This window comes from Bos javanicus, chromosome 21, assembly GCF_032452875.1.
Source record: "Bos javanicus breed banteng chromosome 21, ARS-OSU_banteng_1.0, whole genome shotgun sequence".
In the NCBI taxonomy this organism is placed as follows: domain Eukaryota; kingdom Metazoa; phylum Chordata; class Mammalia; order Artiodactyla; family Bovidae; genus Bos; species Bos javanicus.
This window is the reverse complement of record NC_083888.1, coordinates 67332660-67347090: the sequence shown is the minus strand read 5'-3', so window position 1 is coordinate 67347090 and position 14431 is coordinate 67332660. Positions and strand designations below refer to the sequence as shown.

The window sequence follows — 14431 nt, the reverse complement described above, 5'->3', positions numbered from 1 at the left end:
CTGTGTCTTCCTGTACTGGCAGGCGGATTCTTAACCACTGTGCCACCTGGGAAGTCCATTATTAGTTCCTTACATTATTCTTAGTTCCTGAGATTTATTCTGTTCCTTCTTCTAACTTACTACGTATTCAATGTACTGTCATTTTTTGTTAATAATATGTTTAAGGTTTCAAATTTTCACGAGCAACAAAAACAGTATTCTATAGGTGCTGATACACAGTGTTACTTTCTAGATACACTGCAATTTTGATTTGCTTTTTCTCTTAGACCCCAGGAGTTCTGTGAGTGCTTTAAGCTCCATTCGTTTGTACTTTTTGTTTGTTTCTGTTTTTACTGCTTGTTCAGAAAATGCAGCCTGGAAATATCTCTTACTTAGGCTTATTAATTGTATTAACTGGACCATTGCTTATAGCTAGCTGCACAAGTCGGAGAAGGCAATGGCACCCAACTCCAGTACTCTTGCTTGGAAAATCCCATGGATGGAGGAGCCTGGTAGGCTCCAGTCCATGGGGTCACTAAGAGTTGGGCACGACTGAGTGACTTCACTTTTCACTTTCATGCATTGGAGAAGGAAATGGCAACCCACTCCAGTGTTCTTGCTTGGAGAATCCCAGGGACAGAGGAGCCTAGTGGGCTGCCATCTATGGGGTTGCACAGAGTTGGACATGACTGAAGTGACTTAGCAGCAGCAGCTGCACAAGTGCCCAATCCTGAGGAAATCATTTTGCTTGCAGTCATCACAGTTTTGAATAGTTATCACAATAATTTCCTGGCACACAGCAGTAATGTATCCTAAGAAAGGGATGCTTTAAAAAAAAAAAATTCACAAATTTGTGGGACTTCCCTGGTCAATTGGTTAAGGCTCTCTGCTTACACTGCATGGGGCACAAGCTCCATCTCTGGTCAGGGAACTAAGATCCCGCATGCCACAAGCTGTGACCAAATAATTTAAATTAAAAATGCGCAAGTCTGCAATATGGGCTAGTGGAGGAGCTGTATATAAAGATCTGTATCTTTTTCTCTCTACTTAATGTGCTATACATAGCCTGAGAGAGATTAAGCCTCCTTTGTTACTCTTGTGTTTCTACTTTTAGCTCAGATTTTTTACCTGTCACCTATTTTGGGATTCTATTTATCATCTGCCCTTGTACTATTGAAAATAAAAATTTTAAATGCAAAAATAAATGTAAAATAAATGTCTTTAAAATAGCAATTGTGCAATGAACCAGGAAAACCACTTCAAAGAACAAAGTGTGTGTGTACAGGTATGAATGAAAACTGCTGCAGATCAGTTGAGAAAGGAGAGCCTAGACAGTAAGATATAACACGTGAAAAAAAAAACATGAAATTAAGATTCCTACTTCACAATATGCACAACTTCAAGGTAGATTCAAGAGTATAAAACTTAAAGACAAGAGAGAAAACTATCCTTATGGCCCGAGGCAGGGAAGAATTTGTTAAAGACATAAATGTACAAACCATAAAAGAAAAGACTGATAAATTCAGGTGTGTTAAAATTAAGAATCTCTGCTGTTCATCAAAAGACAATGTCCAGAGAATGAAAATACATACCATCAAACAGAAGAAGCTACGTGTCTGTCACATGTTAGTATCCAGAATATATAGTCTCTAAAATGATTAAGAAAAAGAATCCAATACAAACTGAACAGAAGACTTCAACAGGCAATTTACAGAAGAAACAAAAGCCAATACAAATATGAAAGATGTAACACTCATCAGTAATCATGGAAATACAAATTAAAACCACAGTGACATAGTTTTATATCTACCAGATGGGCAAGAACTGAAAAATCAGACAAAAATTTGACAAGGATGTGACATAACTTGAACTGCTCATTTGTAAACTACAGATAAAAATAACGATGTCACAGGGCTGCTGTGACAACAGGCAATGAATGATGCAGACCGTTCACAGTCATTGAGAATCTGGCCTCTGGAGCACACTATCTGGCCCCACCTAGGCCTCTGCCACTCACTGACTGACTGAACCAAGGTGGGTGGACCTCCTAGGCCTCTGGTACTCCCAGGATAAAGGATCTGACAGGCAGAGATCTTGGAACAGTGCCCGGCACACAGTAAGCAACACGCGGCTGTGATTCTAGCTGTTATTGCCAGGATTCTTTCCCAAAGGTCTAGTTTTTAAACCTATTTTCAATTTTTTGCAAACTGAATTTCTCCATGCTGGGCTCCAGTCTGACCCCTTTAACTCATTACTGACCAGGGGATTTTTGTAGAAACTAATGCATATGGCCGGTGATGTTTATTTTGGTCAGCTAAAAATTAATTCTGTTATTTCATCAGCACTGCAGGTCACTACATCCAACAGTTATACCTGACACACCTGTTAAGTCTTCCAATTTTTGTGAAATATCTTCTGCCTCTTTCACTGAAGCAAAGGAGCATTCTCTAGCACCATGAGTTTCATTTTCACTTTCTGGATCAGAATCTATCACTAAGGTTTTTCTTTTTGTTGGTGTAACATTCACACTGTCTGAATCGGAACTATATTCTGAAGAACTACCATGTTCTGAGACACTAATATATATTTTGCTCGGACAATCAGAGAAAGTATCTGCATAAAACTGAAAAATTCTTCTATGCTCAAAATATCATGATGCATCATTTTTGGAAATTTTCTGTTTATAATATACACTTTGGTTGAAAAACCTAACAGAGCAAAACATGAACGACGACGACAATTGTAAGTCGTACAGTGAACCCCTGATAATTTTAAGCTCTAACAGCATTCTCACGGTGATGCTAACTGTACCATTCTCTAAAAACTCACTGATACGTCTCCAGTCAATAACCTTCAGGTAACAAAAGACATATTAGTACATCCCCAATCAATAATGTGTTAACATACTTGGTTTTTCAGTGACTTTTCTAAATAGCACAATGAACCACTGGTATAATTAAAAATAAATTCTAATATCCTCAATTCAAAATCTACTCTAAGCCTCCTACCAAAGTGAAAATAAGTCAGGCAATAAACTGAAATTTTCCCTCTAAAGCACCAGCAACACTGAAGCTATATTTTCTTTCACTTCTATTTCACCACTTTTGAAATCTAACAATATACATATATTTTAATTCTCAGTATTTTAAATACATAAGATGAAGAAGGGTTTGTCTTAGATTCCATTTACCACATTCTATGTGTAAAAGTCTGTATCCTCTATCGGAGAAGGCAATGGCACCCCACTCTAGTACTCTTGCCTGGAAAATCCCATGGGCGGAGGAGCCTGGTGGGCTGCAGTCCATGGGGTCGCTAAGAGTCCAACATAACTGAATGACTCCACTTTCACTTTCATGCATTGGAGAAGGAAATGGCAACCCACTCCAGTGTTCTTGCCTGGAGAATCCCAGGGATGGGGAAGCCTGGTGGGCTGCCATCTATGGGGTCACACAGAGTCGGACACGACTGACGTGCCTTAGCAGCAGCAGCAGCAGTATCCTCTATCTGATTCGTTACACTGATCCAAATGCAGATCCTGGACTGTAAATAATAGTCAGGGCTCTAGGTATTTTTTTAAATTTCCTATCTGATTTCTTCAGTGATCCACTGGGTTAGTGATCCACGTTGTTCAGCCTCCATGTGTTTTGTGTTTTTTGTAGTTTTTTTGTTCTTGTAGTTGACTTCTAGTCTCACAGTGTTGCAGTCAGAAAAGGCATTTGATGTGATCTGCATTCCTAAATTTGCCAAGGCTTGTTTTGTTGCCCAGCATGTGATCTATTCTAGAAAATGTCCTGTGTACACTTGAAGAGAATGTGTATTCTGCTGCTTTCAGATGCAGTGCTCTAAGGAATCAATATTGTTAAAATGTCCATAATGACCAAGGCAATCTACAGATTCAATGAAATCTCTATTAAAATACCAATGGTGTTTTTCAAAGAATAGAAAAAATAATTTTAAAATTTGCATGGAAATACAAAAGACCTCATATAGCCAAAACAATCTTGAGAAAGAACAGAGTTGGAGGAATCACACTCCTTGACTTCAGACTATATTACAAAGCTATAGTCATCAAAGCAGTATTGCACTGGCACAAAAATAAACATAGATAAATGGAACAAGACAGAGAGCCCAAAATAAACCCACACACTTATAGTCAATTAATGTATGACAAACAAGGCAAGAATATACAATAGAGAAAAGGCAGTCTCTTTGATAACTAGTACTGGGAAAACTAGACAGCTACAGGTAAAAGAATGAAATCAGAACATTCTCTAAAACTATATACAAAAATAAATTCAAAATGGGTTAAAGACCTAAATGTAAGACTGGATACTATAAACCTCCTAGAGAAAAATATAGGCAGAACACTCTGATGTAAATCACAGCAATATTTTTTGGAACTTCTCCTAAAGTAAAGGAAACAAAAGCAAAAATAAACAAATGTGACCTAATTAAACCTAAAAGCTTTTACACAGCAAAGGCAACTACTGACGAAATGAAAAGGCAACCTCCTGAATGGGAGAAAATATCTGCTAATGATATGACCAATCAAGAACTAATATCCAACATATATGAACAGCACATATTACACAACATCAAAAAACACAAACTCAATTTAAAAATGGGCAGAAGAACTGAACAGATATTTTCCCAAAGAGGAAATGCAGACAGCCAAAAGGCACATGAAAAGATGCTCAATATCACTTATCATCAAGGAAATGCAAATCAAAACCACAATGAATATTACCTCATATCTGTCAGAATGGTTACTATCAAAAACAACACAAAGATCAGTGTTGGTCAGGATGTGGAGAAAAGAGAACCTTCACACACTATTGATGGGAATGTAAATTGATACAGCCATTATGGAAAACTACAGAGTTTCTCAAAAAACTAAAAATAGAACTATATACAACCAATTCCATCACTGGGTACGTATTTAAAAAAACCCCAAAACATTAATTCAAAAAGATACATGCACTCCAATGTTGACAACAGCATTATTTACATCTGTCAAGATATGGCGGCAACCCAAATCTCCATCAACAGATGAATGGATAACGATGTGGTGTGTGTGTATATATAGAATACTACTCAGCCATAAAATGAATGAAACTTTGCCATCACAGTATCATGAATGGACCTGGAGGGCATTATGCTAGTTAAGAAAAGTCAAAGACAAATACTGTATATCACTCAAATGTGGAATCTTAAAAATACAACAAAGTGTGACTATAACAGAAGCAGACTCACTGTACAAACTAGTGGTTACCATGGCGGGAGGGGAGTGAGGAGGGGCAGTACAGGGGGAGGGGAGTAAGAGGCACAAACTATTAGGCATAAAGTAAGCTACAAGGGTCACTGTACAACACAGGGACTACAACCAATATTTTACAACAACTGTAAAGGGAATATAAACTTTAAAACCTGTGTATTGCTTATTGTACACCTTTAACTTATATAATATACATAAGTAACTATACTTCAATTTTTAAAAATGAATTTAAAAAAACCCAGGACTCTAACAACTCTTTTCGTTAGTGGCCTGAGCTACGTAGCCTCTACAAGTCAATATGGAAAGAGGAAGCTACTGACAAAGGAAAAGATGAACAGAGCTGCTTGATGAAGAAGATTCCAAAAATGACCTGGGCTTCACCAGATGGGCAAGGAAAAGTAAAGAAATCCAGAAATCTGGTTAGGAAGAGTTTGAGAGAAGGAGATATTCAGTACTGGTAGTGGCACCAGCCTACAAGACTTAAAACCACTGGAGGAAGGGGTCACCTTTAACAAAGGGCAGCCTCAGAAAGAAGAGAGAAATTAAGAACCCTGCAGGGAACCAAAGAAGTCCGGGACCCACTCTCATCTGAGATGTGCACCCGGATCCCTCTGCCTCACCCCAGACCCAACCAGTCGGCACCTCCAGGGGGTGGAGTATTCTGAAGAAAACATGGGCCTTTTTTTTTTTTTTTCTCTAAAACTCCACTGTGTGTTCAGTCACCCAGTCATATCAGACTCGTTGTGACCCCATGGACTGTAGCCCGCCAGGCTACTTTGTCCATGGGATTTTCCAGGCAAGAACACTGAAGTGGGTCACCATGCCCTCCTTCAGGGGATCTTTCCGACCCAGGGGTCGAAACCACATCTCCTGTGTCTCCTGCATGGCAGGCAGATTCTTTACCCGTTGAGCCAGAGGATTCCATGAGAGATGACTCTAATGCACAGCAAGGGTTAAAAAAGATTGGCCTGAGACTGAAGCAAAGGTACTCCAAATAACCTAGTGTGGTTAACAGTAAAAGTAAATTACATTGTAGACCATATGAAAAGCATGAACCGGTTCTGCTTCCAAATATACAGTTCTTTGGTTTGTCCCACAACTAAGATTTCCTGGGATGCCAAGAAAAAGTCACTTACAGACCTCTAAGCATTACAGTAGCTTAAAAAAAAAAAAAAAAAAACCGACTTAAGAAAACAGACTTGAGTGGGTGTAAGCAGAATTTCCCAGAAAGACTGTGATAAAAGGAATCTATAGTCAATATGTCAATAATCATTCAGTAAACTGGTATGTATCTTACGCATACTTTTTTTTGGTTGCACTGTGTTGTCATAAAGAAAGCTGAACGCTGAAGAATTGATGCTTTCGAACTGTGGTGTTGAAGATTGAGAGTCCCTTGGACTGCAAGATCAAACCAGTCAGTCCTAAAGGAAATCAGTCCTGATTATTCATTGGAAGGACTGATGCTGAAGCTGAAGCTCCAATACTTCGGCCACCTGATATGAAGAACTGACTCACTGGAAAAGATCCTGATCCTGGAGAAGACTGAAGGCAAGAGAAGGGGACAGAGGATGAGATGGTTGGATGGCATCACAGACTTGATGGACATGAGATTGAGCAAGGTCCAGGGGTGGTTGATAGACAGGGAAGCCTTGTGTGCTGCATGGGTTCACAAAGAGTCAGACACGACTGACTGACTGAACTGAACTGTGCTGTCACTCAGGATGTCAGTTCCCTGACCAGGGATTGAACCCATGCCCCCTGCAGTGGAAGGGCAGAGTTCTAACCAACGGAACACCAGGGAATTCTCATAACTTGCACATACTTGAATTTAAGGTTCATTCTCCTTTTTCTTCTGTAATTTTGATCAATATTTTTTAAACACAGGGATTTCCTTTTCTAATAGTCTGGATTTAAGTGGCGGATTCATTTTGATATTTGGCAAAACTAATACAATTATGTAAAGTTTAAAAATAAAATAAAATTTAAAAAAAATAAATAAAAAGTAAAAAAAAAAAAAGGAATGGTGCTTGAATCTTACTGAAAAAATGTTTTTCCTGGGTCAGCAAGATCAACTAAAACATGGATTCTCCATTGAGGGCTCTGTCTCTGCCCTGTCAGATCTTTAATTAGACAAACACATCCTTGTCCAAAGCACAGAGCACCAGACTAGAAGTGACAGGTAATACAAAACACTCATTTTTTAGAAATACCCCCAGCAGACTGGGATTACCAATTAAATGGTTTTTAGCAAAAATCAGATAAATTCAGATAAGAAAAAGAATCAAATATAGATATGAAATAAACTAGCCCTGTGTTGAAGGCAAGTCCTGTAGTTGGCCCAAGAGGCTCAGTGTATACTCTGTAGATTGGACCAATAAGACTCAAAATAGGTGGTTATACTGCATTAGTAGGGTTTGGGTTTTTTCTTTTCGGATTGCCATATTCACCACAGCTCCATATGAAAGAATGGAGAACAGTGTTGTACATGTTTCTAGACGACAGATGTTTAACTAGAAAAGAAAAAAATCTGGTCATTAACTGGAGTCATCAACACTGGAGCAGAGAGGCACAGGAAGAAGATCGCCTCCATCTCTCTATGTGTTTAAAGCTGGAGAAGTGCTAAGTCGCTTGCTTCAGTCATGTCCAACTCTTTGCAACCCTATGGACTGTAGCCCGCCAGGGTCCTCTGTCTATGGGATTCTTCAGGCAAGAATACTGCAGTGGGATGCCATGCCCTGCTCCAAGGGATCTTCCCCACCCAGGTCTCCTGCATTGCAGGCAGATTCTTCACCACTGAGCCACCACGGAAACTCTAAAGCTGGCTAACCAGCTATCACAAACATATACTAAGGGGAAAAAAATCAATTATTTCATTAATTTACATAGTTCTTGTTTTTAACTAAATGGTTCCAGTTTAAGAAAGAGACGACGGACTGCTTATATTGATGTCACAGTATGGTGATCAAGAAGACTATTTTCTTAAAAAAAAAAAATGTATTTGGCTGTGTTGAGTCTTAGTTGTGGCTGCGGGATCTTTTGTTGCGGCACATGGACTCTCTAGTTGTGGCACTCCAGGTTCAGTAGTTGTGGGACGTAGGTTTAGGTGCTCCGCAGCATGTGGGATCTTAGTTCTCTGACCACGGATCAAACCTGCATCCCCTGTATTGCAAGGTGGATTCTTAACCACTAGACCACCAGTTAAGTCCCAAGACTATTTCCAAAATAACACAATCTCAGTCAGAAGAAGCCAGGGGAAGGTTAGGGAACCACCAAAAAGTTTACTACACACAGATGAGTGTTCCTTAAAGAGCCGGGGCATTTGAGGCTCCCCGTTCGCCCTGACACATCCTCTGGCTCAGGGCCTTACAGGGCCCTGCATACTTGCAGGCCTCTGCTGCCCATTGCTGCTGCTGCTCCTCAAATTGTCTGTGCAATCCTCCACGAATGCTCAATGAGGACCTCCATGTCAACATTGCAATGAGGACTGAAAATGTCTTTCCATGCTTCATTACTTACTGAAAAATATTTAGATCCTCAAGGCCTAGGTAAAATTTTACTGCAAACCACACAGGTTCACCCAGAGTCCACTGCACTTGTCTGACTTCTTATCGCAAGGCTTGGTTCAGAAGAACAATAAAGTTTCTCAAATGAACTGCTAAGAGGACACCCCTACACATTCCTCGCAACACTATCTCCTCACCCTGCACTTTAAAGCATAAGTTATTACTCAGGTATGGTGAGCCAAGAGGCTACGAGAAGACTACCACTAAAAGGATGGTTACTTAGAGTTCCCAAAAGGGGGCACACAGTGCCATCCAGGGCCTTGTGAGGGAGCACCAAGACGGGTCAGGAGGCAGAAAGAGCAAGGGGAAAGCATGGGCAAGTTTTTATCCTGGTTTCCACAGGAAAGGCAAGTCCAGGCAGGGCGAGCAGGCTGCGGACTGGTTCCTTTGGATAATTTCAGCAGATCTCAGGTATAAGTATAGTTGTTAGGTGCCCAGTACCTGCAGGGCAGAGAAGTAGCTGCCTCCTGGAGTTTAAGAGCAAGCAGAAGGCGTGGTCGGAGCACAGGCTCTGTGCTGCTTGGTCTGCACCTGAACAGTCCTCACAGGGGAGCAGTTTTCTATTTCCAGAAACTAGCAAATTCTGGGAATACTCTCTCCCAGATCAGACAGAGCATCGAGAATATAAAAAATAAGAAAATACAGTTCATACATCTTGCTCTGTTTTTCTTTATGGCACTGACATGACAGGACACCATGTATCTGTTCACTGCTACTCCCCCACTATGATGTCAAGTCCATGAAAGCCAGAACTTCATTTGGTTCAATGTTTATCATCAGTACTTGAATAATGCCTGGCACACAGCAGGTATTTACTAATAAGTGCTTGTTAAGTGAAGGAGTAAGTAAACAAATTTGCATTAAGACATGACTTATGCAAAGTTCAGACAGGGAGGTGGGGAACAAGGCTTTCTTTTCTTACGTACTTGAAATATTTCTTCAAACTTGAAATTATTAACTAACTTCTTCACCACCACTACAGAGAAGTCTCAAGTTAGTTCCCACCTCAACAAGCGAGATTTAATCACAGGAGGGTAGTGTAAGGAGAAGGCAGTGGCAACCCACTCCAGTACTCTTGCCTGGAAAATCCCATGAACAGAGGTGCCTGGAAGGCTGCAGTCCATGGCATCCCTGAGAGTCAGACACGACTGAGTGACTTCACTTTCACTTTTCACTTTCCTGCATTGGAGAAGGAAATGGCAACCCACTCCAGTGTCCTTGCCTGGAGAATCCCAGGGACGGGGAGCCTGGTTGGCTGCCGTCTATGGGGTCACACAGAGTCGGACACGACTGAAGTGACTTAGCAGCAGCGTAAGGAAATGCAATGAGTCCATCCTCTGGAGCTGGACTAAGATCTACATCTTTGCTCTATCACCTACAAACTGGACAGCTTGACTAGAATAACTTTTTAGTCTGTCTCCTCAATGGAAAATCAAGACGGCAGTAATACTCACTTATCAGAGTATGAAGAGGAAGATGCCCATCAGGCTAGTGAGTGTGAAAAAGCCTCTGCATGTGAGGACACAGGAAGCCCCTCTAGCATCTACCGACAATGCAATCCTATCCAGTGAAGGACCCAAGGACACTGCCTACAGCAAGTGCTCTGTTATCTAAACTGTGCTAAACACGCTTTCACTTAGAGTTCACGAGAGTTCAACTCCACGCTGACTACATCCACCATAAAATGACTGCTCGCACATCTATCAGCGAGGGGACTCTGGGCAGGTCACTTTACCTCCTGGCCTCTCTCTCCTGAATAACAGAGCCTACCTCATGAAACTGTTCCACAGTGTGATATGCGGAGACGGGGCATCCAGGAATTACGTTGGTTTAGATGAGGTCATGAGGGTGTTTCCTTATGATGGGATTAGTGCCCTTTTAAGCAGAGACATCAGAGAGCATGCACACGTGCTCACACACCTTCCCCCCACTTTGCTGTGAAGACACAGTGAGATGGCAGCTCTCTGCAATCCAAAAAGCAAGCTCTCACCAGAACCCAGCCGTGCCGGCAACCCTGATTTTGGACTTCCCAGCCTCCAGAACAGTGTGAAATAAACAATTTGCAAAAGCCACCCCGTCTACAGTATTTTATTATAGCAGCTTGAGCAAACTACTCCAGTATGTTATACTAAACACGCAAATTTAAGCCATTATCAGAAGTAGTCTACAGCACATAGGTCCTATGAGACCCAAGTCAGAACCCACAATTCAATTCTTAAGCTTTACCTACTTCTTGTGAGGGTAAAATTAAACAAACAAACAAAAATATCTCTGGGAAAAGAATTTAAAAGAGAGAGAGAGAGAGAGAGAATATATATATATATATATATATATTTATATTTATATATATATATATATATAAAAATGATTCACTTTGCTGTACACCGCAACTAAAACAATACTGTAAATCAACTACACTCCAAAAAAAAAAAAGAAAATCTCCTACTCCCCCTCAAAATCAATATTAAACAGGATACACAATAATAACACTCAGTCCTTAGCATATGCTAGGAACTACACTCAGCTCTTCTAAGGGCTTTAAAATGTTAACTTATTTAATTCTCACCACAGCCCTAGAGATAAGGTTATTATTTCCATTTTAAAAACAGGGAAATGAAGATCCAGGGAGGTGACGTGTCACAAAGCTAGGCGAGGTTGAAGCCTAAACTCGAATCTATGTAGCCTGGCTTCACCATTTTCCCATCCATGACTCTATACTCCCTCTCTTCTTGTTAGTACTACTCCAAGATTAGAAAAGAAAATAACTTCAGGTGGGTTACACTCAGTGTACTGGCATGTCTTAATAAAGTCATAACTTGCTTCTTAATGACACACAAAACAAAACAAGATCACAAGATCATCTGCATGTAACCAAATCACAGCTAAAAATGATTCTATAAAACCAGGAAGAAAACTACATTTTTTAAGCTCCTGTTGTTTTCAACAGCATTATAAGTACACAATGTTACACATTTCTTTAAAGGCTGACCTAAAAGACATTTATAAACAGCAAAATGTCTCAGGGATAGTACTTAGAAATTAAGAAGTACAAAAAAAAAAAAAACAGGAGAAAGATATATCTTACTAGAATCTAACATGTATTCACTCAGTGGCTGGAAAAATTAAAAGGAAAAATGAGGGAACTTAGTGAAAATAACATCAGTTTACAAATACGCAGTCACCTCAGGTTTGCTTATCTGTGTTTATCAGACACGATCGTGTGTGAGCCAGGACACTGAGAACACTTTTAAACTATCGTAACATCGGTGATCAAACGCTGCCTGAATGAGCAGTGCGCACAGTTGTGGCAGTGGCAGTACAGAAAGATTACACACTGCGGACAGAACGCTCCTGAATGTGAATGCTGGCTCCTAAGGCTGTACACCAAGCTCCGGAGTTTAAGATCACAACATAAAGAGCTCTGCTGCTGACGCAGGTGTGATAACAACTGTAAGTGACGCTGAGGAAGAAAACCAGGTGCAAGAACCACTACTCCAGGGGCGTAAGATGCCAGGTATACATACCACTCTGCTGCCACTTTTCAATGGAAAAGGAACTCAGCAAAAAATAATTTTAAAGGAAATATTTATAGAACGCTTTTAATTTATAAGAAAAGAATATGAACACATGATTTACAGCTTAAAACAATGCCCTAAAACTGAAAACATTACACTTCTCAGATTATTTAACTTGGATGGATCTTCCTTTTAGTATAAATCTTCTGTGAATGGTTCATACTTGTACTATGCCAAACAAATCTTAAAAGTCATACCTATTGTTCATGTGCCAAAATTAATGCTAAACATATCTGCATAATCAAGCTAACCAGACAACCTATCATGTACTGAACTGATAGTGATATAACAAACTGTAATTTGTAATAATAATAAAAAAGAAGAGTGGCAGTTAAAAACTATGACCAAAAATAATGAAAAAAGCAATCAAGCTTGAAACAAAAATTGCAATCAACTCAATACTATGACAAAATTCTTCCTAGAAAAATGCCACAATTCCAGTTATTTACAAGTACACTTGAACAATGGAAGATTTGTAACATCATTAGAATCCTCAGCAAACCTCTTTACATACTAATTTTAGTTCTGAATACCAAATTTTTATAACCCCTTACCTATTAATTAGCACCAAGTCCCTAGGTACATGAAGAAATCAAAGTTTAAGGAAAGGGATATAATTTCATCTTCAGAACAAAGGACTAGCTAGAATTTCTGGATACTTCCAGGGCCACCCTGAAAATCCTTAAGGCCCACTATGCCCTGCAGAACCACTCATTTAAATAACATTTTCAGTACAAGATAAAATCTACCTCTTTTCCCACCTCAACCTCTACCCCACCCCTCAATGATAAGATTTCAAAATCATGATGTAAATGGGAAATAACCATTGGAACTACATTAGAAATGTACATAAGGCATTATACTTAAAATACCTTATACATTGCTTTGCAATTTACAAAACTCTTTTATATGCATTATTTCATTGATATAACCCATCATGAAAAGATTAAATCTCCATTTAGTTATTTTTTATTATTTTCAATTGAAGTTTAGTTGACATACAATATTACATTTGCTTCAGGTGTACAACATAGTGATCTGACAATCAAATACATTATGAAATGATCACCATGGTAAGTCCAATTACCACCTGTCACCATATAAAATTATTATAACATTATTGACTTCGTTCCTTATGCTGTATGTTACACCCCCATGACTTGCTTACTTCGTAACTAGAAGTTTTTACCACTTAAGTCTTCCTTACCTATTTCACTCAATTCTCCTCTGGCAACCAACAGTTTTGCTCTCTGTAAGTCTATTTCTGTTTTGTCTGTTTGTTTTGTTTTGTAGATTCTACATATAAGTGAGATCATATGGTACTTGTCTTTGTCTGACTTATTTCACTTAGTGAAATTATCTCTGTTTTTAAAGACGAGAAACCCAATGTCAGAAAGTTAAGTGACTTGCTCCAGGTGAAGTTAGACATTCAGTTCAGTGACAGAGGACTTCCTGTTCTTATTTCTAGGTCTCCATACCTTCCAGCTACCACAGGCCAAGTCTAGAAATCTAATAAAGAATGCAAAAAGGCTTTGCAAAACTAAAAAGAACTAAAAGGATCTTTTTATGAAGAGTGCTAATCATTCACTGATGCACCAGTGAAATACCTATGACCAGGCCCTGCCTCAGCAAGTACATCTTCCCATGGGCCATGAGGAGCTTGAAAAGAGGCCCAGGTGATTTTAACATGAAGCACGTTGAGAACTTCTGAGCTACATCAGATGATACAAATGGCAGCAGTGTATTACAAACACATTTTCAACTATCAATTCAGGTTTACTTTTTTCCTTTCACATGAATTAATCATCACTCCTTAATTAGACATATAGTGATAGCTTAATAAAGCTAAAGTGCTGACTTGAAAAAAGATCACAGTATTAGCTGTAAAATATGTATAACTCTGCATTACACTAATTACATGAAAATACGTTTTTCTGTTTTTTTATAATTCTATTCTAGTCAATATTTAGAAAATTCAATTTGAAAGTACAGCCTTCAGTTTGTGCTATTAAGAACATTTAAAAATCATTATCTTCAAC

General features: G+C 39.3%; 1 protein-coding gene across 10 annotated transcripts in view; it reads right to left on the bottom strand.

The window, feature by feature from the left end:
* MARK3 (microtubule affinity regulating kinase 3) overlaps positions 1-14431 on the bottom strand; it is a 115391-nt gene that overhangs the window by 58937 nt on the left and 42023 nt on the right. The window lies entirely within an intron of this gene.